Consider the following 7,126-nt stretch of genomic DNA (forward strand, 5'->3'; position numbering starts at 1 on the left):
CAGTTAAAACATGTAAGGATCAATTTAATATCTCTTTCTTATAAAATTCCACCAATCCATTAGGGGATGTACTACTGGAATTTCCCAAACATGGATAACATAACTTTGGAGTTCATTTTTAGTGCGTGAAATAATTTGCTTCACTTACATTTATTATAGTTTTCAAATATTTTTGCATACATAAACTCTAAAATTTTCGTTTTGCTATTATCGTTTTGTTTTCGAGAAAAGTGGGACAAGTTTGGATATGAAAAAAAAATTGAACATCCAAAATGGAAATGCACAAATGCTGAGAGAGATAATTCAAAAAAGTATCTATGACTTTTAAGGATAGGCAAAAGGTGGGTTATTTGGCTTTTGTAAATATCCAACCACACGTTAACTTGAGAATTTAATTTTTTCTACTCCTTGAAAATTTTGGTTCATTAGGTCTTTTCCATGTTCAACATGTTTCTAGCATGCATATCCACCACATTTAAAACATGTTAGGATCAATTAGAAATCTCTTTCTTATAAAATTCCACCAAGTTATTAGGGGTTGTACTTGTAGAATTTCGGAAACATGGACAAATAACTTCGGAGTTCATTTTTAGTGCGTGAAATAATTTTCTTCACTTACATCTATTAAAGTTTCAAATTTTTTTGCATACATAAACTTTGAAATTTTCAATTTTTTGTGATCCTTTTGTTTACAACAAAAGTGGGACAGGTTTAGAATTGAAAAAACATTGAACAACCAAAATGGAAATGCACAAATGCTGAGGGAGTTTACTCCAAAAAGTATAAATGATTTTTAAGGATAGAAAAACAGTGGGTTTTTTGGCTCTAGTAAATATTCAAACACACATTAAGTTCAGAATTTAATTTTTTCTACTCGAAATTTTTGGATCATTTGGTCATTTGTATCTTCAACATGTTTCTGGCATGCATATCCACGACATTTAAAAGATGTTAGGATCAATTAGAAATCTCATTCTTACAAAATTCCACCAAGCCATTAGGGGTTGTACTAGTGGAATTTCCTTAACATGGATAACAAAACTTTGGAGTTCATTTTTAGTGCGTGAAATAATTTTCTTCACTTACATTTATTATAGTTTTCAAAAAATTTTGCATACATAAACTCTTAAATTTTCATTTTGTTGTGATTGTTTTGCTTACGAGAAAAGTTGGACAAGTTTGGATTTGGAAAAAAATTGAACATCGAAAATGGAAATGCACAAATGTTGGGAGAGATAATTCCAAAAAATATCTGTGATTTTTAAGGGTAGGCAAAAAGTGGGTAGTTTGGCTCTGGTAAATATCGAACCACAAGTTAACTTGAGAATTTAATTTTTCTACTCCTTGAAAATTTTTGATTATTAGGTCATTTGCATCCTCAACATGTTTCTAGCATGCATATCCACCACATTTAAAACATGTTAGGATCAATTAGAAATATCTTTCTTATAAAATTCCACCAAGCCAATAGGGGTAGTACAAGTGGAATTTCCAAAACATGGATAACAAAACTTTGGAGTTCATTTTTAGTGCATGAAATAATTTTCTTCACTTATATTTGTTATAGTTTTCAAATTTTTTTGCACACATAAACTCTAAAATTTCAATTTTGTTGTGATCATTTTGTTTACGTGAAAAGTGGGACAAGTTTGGATTTGAAAAAAAATAGAACATCCAAAATTGAAATGCATAAATGATGAGAGAGATAATTCCAAAAAGTATCTGTGATTTTTAAGGATAGTCAAAAAGGGGGTTGTTTTGGCTCTGGTAAATATCCAACCACACGTTAACTTGAGAATTTAATTTTTTCTACTCCTTGAAATTTTTTCATTAATAGGTCGTTTGCATCTTCAACATGTTTTTGGCATGCATATCCACCTCATTTAAAACATGTTAGCATCAATTAGAAATCTCTTTCTTATAATATTCCACCAAGCCATTCGGGTTTGTACTAGTGGAATTTCCCTAACATGGATAACAAAACTTTGCAGTTCATTTTTAGTACGTGGAATAATTATCCTCACTTATATTTATTATAGTTTTCAAATTTTTTTGCATACATAAACTCTAAAATTTTTGTTTTGTTGTGAACATTTTGTTTACTAGGAAAGTGGGAAAAGTTTGCATATGAAAAAAAAAAATTCAACATGCAAAATGGAAATGCACAAATACTGAGAGAGATAATTCTAAAAAGTATCTTTGATTTTTAAGGATAGGCAAAAAGTGGGTTGTTAGGCTCGGGTAAATATCCAACCACACGTTAACTTGAGAATTTAATTTTTTCTACTCCATGAAATTTTGGATCATTACGTCATTGGCATCTTCAACATGTTTCTGGCATGCATATCCACCACATTTAAAACATCTTACGATCAATTAGAAATCTATTTCTTAAAAAATTCCACCAAGCTATTAGGGGTTGTACTAGTGGAATTACGCTAACATGGGTAACAAAACGTCTGTGTTCATTTTTAGTGCGTGAAATAATTTTCTTCACTTACATTTATTATAGTTTCCAATTTTTTTTTGCATAGACAAACTCTAAAATTTTCATTTTGTTGTGATTGTTTTGTTTACGAGAAAATTTTGACAAGTTTGGATTTGAAAAAAATTGAACATCGAAAATGGAAATGCACAAATGTTGAGACAGATAATTCCAAATAGTATCTGTGAATTTTAAGGATAGGCAAAAAGTGGGTTGTTTGGTTCTAGTAAATATCCTACCACAGGTTAATTTTTTCTACTCATTGAAATATTTTGATCATTAGGTCATTTGCATCTTCAACATGTTTCTGGCATGCATATGCACCTCATTTAAAACATGTTAGGATCAATTAGAAATCACTTTATTATAAAATTCCTCCAAGCCATTAGAAGTTGTACTAGTGAAATCTCCCTGAGTTGGATAACAAAACTATGTAGTTCATTTTTAGTAAGTTAAATAATTGTCTTCACTTACATTTATTAAATTTTTCAATTTGTTTTGGATACAGAAACTCTTAAATTTTCGTTTTGTTGTGAATGTTTAGTTTACGAGAAAAGTGGGACAAGTTTGGATTTGAAAAAAAATTGAACATCCAACATGGAAATGCACAAATTCTGATCGACATAAATCAAAAAAGTATATGTGATTTTTAAGGATAGGCAAAAAGTGGGTTGTTTGCCTTGGGTAAATATCCAACCACAAGTTAACTTGAGAATTTAATTTTTTCTACTCAAAATTTTTGGATCATTAGGTCATTTGCATCTTCAACATGTTTCTGGCATGCATATCCACTACATTTAAAACATGTTCGGATCAATTAGAAATCTCTTTCTTAAAAAATTCCTCCAAGCTATTAGGAGTTGTACTAGTGGAATTTCGCTAACATTGGTAAAGAACTTTGGAGATCATTTTTAGTGCGTGAAATAATTTTCATCAATTTCATTTATTATAGTTTCCAAAATTTTTGGCAAACATAAACTCTAATTTTTTTTTTTTTACTTTTTGTTTATGAGAAAAGTTGGAGGAGTTTGGATTTGAAAAAAAATTGAACATCCAACATGGAAATGCACAAAGACTGAGAGAGATAATTCCAAAAAGTATAAGTGATTTTTAAGGATAGGGCAAAAAGTGGGTTGTTTGGCTCTGGTAAAAGTCCAACGTCACTTTAACTTGAGAATTTAATTTTTTCTTCTCATTGAAAATTTTGGATTATTAGGTCATTTGCATCTACAACAAGTTTCTCACATGCATACCCACCACATTTAAAACATGCTAGGATCAATTAGAAATCTCTTTCTTATAAAATTCTACTAAGCTATTAGGGGTTCTACGAGTGGAATTTCCCAAACATGGATAACAATACTTTGGAGTTCATTTTTAGTACGTGAAATAATTTTCTTCACTTACATTTATTATAGTTTTCAAATTGTTTTGCATATATAAACTCTAAAATTTTCATTTTGTTGTGTTCGTTTTGTTTACGAGAAAAGTGGGCAAGTTTGGGTTTGAAAAAAAATCGAATATCCAAAATGGAAATGCACAAATGTTGTGGGAGATAATTCCAAAAACTATCTGTGATTTTTAAGGATAGGCAAAAAGTGGGTTGTTTGGCTTGGGTAAAAATCCAACCACATGTTAACTGGAGAATTTGATTTTTTCTACTCCTTGAAATTTTTGGATCATTAGGTTATTTGCATCTTCAACATTTTTCTGGCATGCATAACCACTTCATTTAAAACATTTTAGGATCAATTACAAATCTCTTTCTTATCAAATTCTACCAAGCCATTAGGGGTTGTACTAGTGGAATTTCCCAAACATAGATTAAAAATCTTTGGAGTTCATTTTTAGTGCATGAAGTAATTTTTTTTACTTACATTTATTATAGTTTTCAAATGCTCTTGAAACCTAAACTCTAAAATTTTCGTTTTTTTGGGAACGTTTTGTTTACAGGAAATGTGGGAGAAATTTGGATATAAACAAAAATTGAACATCCAAAATGGAAATGCACAAATGCTGAGAGATATAATTCCAAAATGTATCTGTGATTTTTAAGGATAGGAAAAACGTGGGTTGTTTGGCTCTGGTAAATATCAAACCACACGTTTACTTGAGAATTTAATTTTTTATACTCCTTGAAATTTTTGGATCATTAGGTCATTTGCATCTTCGACATCTTTCTGGCATGCATATCCACGTCATTTAAAACATGTTAGTATCAATTAGAAATCTCTTTCTTATTAAATTCCTCCAAGCTATTAGGGTTGGACCAGTGGAATCACCCTAACATGGATAACAAATCTTTGGTGTTCATTTTTAGTGCGTGAAATAATTTTCTTCACTTACATTTATTATAGTTTTCTTATTTTTTTCGATACATAAACTCTAAAATTTTCATTTTGTTGTGAGCGTTTTGTTTACAAGAAAAGTGGGAGAAGTTTGGACTTGAAAAAAAATTGAACATACAATATGGAAATGCACAAATGCTTAGAGAGATAATTCCAAAAAGTATCTGTGATTTTTAACGATAGGCAAAAAGTGGGTAGTTTGGCTATGGTAAATAACCAACAACACGTTAACTTGAGAATTTAACTTTTTCTACTCCTTGAAATTTTGGATTATTAGGTCATTTGCATATTCAACATGTTTCTAGCATGCATATCCATCACATATAAACCATGTTACGATCAATTAGAAATATCTTTCTTATACAATTCCACCAAGCTATTAGGGCTTGTACTAGTGGAAATACACTACCATGGGTAACGAAACTTCTGAGTTCAATTTTAGTGCATGAAATAATTTTCTTAACTTACATTTATTATAGTTTCCAAATTTTTTTGCATAGATAAACTCTAAAATTTTCATTTTGTTGTGATTGTTTTGTTTACGAGAAAATTTTGACAAGTTTGGATTTGAAAAAAAATTGAACGTCGAAAATGGAAATGCACAAATGCTGAGATAGATAATTCCAAATAGTATCTGTGATTTTGAAGGATAGGAAAAAAGTGGGTTGTTTGGCTCTAGTAAATATCCTACCACACGTTAATTTTTTCTACTCTTTGAAATATTTTGATCATTAGGTCATTTGCATCTTCAACATGTTTCTGGCATGCATATCCACCTCCTTTAAAACATGTTAGGATCAATTAGAAATCTCTTTCTTATAAAATTCCTCCAAGCCATTAGGGGTTATACTAGTGAAATTTCCTTAACTTTTATAACAAAACTTTGTAGTTCATTTTTAGTACGTTAAATAATTTTCTTAACTTACATTTATTATAGTTTTCAAATTTTTTTTTGGATACAGAAACTCTTAAATTTTCGTTTTGTTGTGAATGTTTTGTTTACGAGAAAAGTGGGACAAGTTTGGATTTGAAAAAAAATTGACCATCCAACATGGAAATGCACAAATCCTGAGAGGCATAAATCAAAAAAGTATATGTGATTTTTAAGGATAAGCAAAAAGTGGGTTGTTTGGCTCGGGTAAATATCCAACCACACGTTCACTTGAGAATTTAATTTTTTCTACTCCTTGAAAATTTTGGATCATTAGGTCATTTGCATCTTCAACATGTTTCTGGCATGCATATCCACTACATTTAAAACATGTTCGGATCAATTAGAAATCTCTTTCTTAAAAAATTCCTCCAAGCTATTTGGGGTTGTACTAGTGGAATTTCAATAACATTGGTAAAGAACTTTGGAGATCATTTTTAGTGCGTGAAATAATTTTCTTCAATTTCATTTATTATAGTTTCCAAAATTTTTTGCATACATAAACTCTAAAATTTTCATTTTTTTTAACGTTTTGTTTACGAGAAAAGATGGAGGAGTTTGGATTTGAAAAAAAATTGAACATCCAACATGAAATGCACAAATACTGAGAGAGATAATTCAAAAAAGTATAAGTGATTTTTAAGGATAGGCAAAAAGTGGGTTGTTTGGCTCTAGTAAAAGTCCAACGTCACTTTAACTTGAAATTTAATTTTTTCTTCTCATTGAAAATTTTGGATTATCAGGTCATCTGAATCTTCAACAAGTTTCTCACATGCATACCCACCACATTTAAAACATGCTAGGATCAATTAGAAATCTCTTTCTTATAAAATTCTACTAAGCTATTAGGGGTTGTACGAGTGGAATTTCCCAAACATGGATAACAATAATTTGGAGTTCATTTCTAGTACGTGAAATAATTTTCTTCACTTACATTTATTATAGTTTTCAAATTGTTTTGCATACATAAACTCTAAAATTTTCATTTTATTGTGTTCATTTTGTTTACGAGAAAAGTGGGCATGTTTGGATTTGAAAAAAAATCGAATATCCAAAATGGAAATGCACAAATGTTGTGAGAGATAATTCCAAAAACTATCTGTGATTTTTAAGGATAGGCTAAAAGTGGGTTGTTTGGCTCGGGTTAAAATTCAACCACACGTTAACTGGAGAATTTAATTTTTTATACTCGAAATTTTTGGATCATTAGGTCATTTGCATCTTCGACATCTTTCTGGCATGCATATCCACGTCATTTAAAACATGTTAGTATCAATTAGAAATCTCTTTCTTATTAAATTCCTCCAAGCTATTAGGGTTGTACTAGTGGAATCACCCTAACATGGATAACAAATCTTTGGT

This window comes from Aristolochia californica, unplaced genomic scaffold (genome assembly GCF_029961685.1).
Source record: "Aristolochia californica isolate CCGP_79_NKW_82.1479 unplaced genomic scaffold, dmAriCali1.0.hap1 SCAF_6, whole genome shotgun sequence".
Lineage (NCBI taxonomy): Eukaryota > Viridiplantae > Streptophyta > Magnoliopsida > Piperales > Aristolochiaceae > Aristolochia > Aristolochia californica.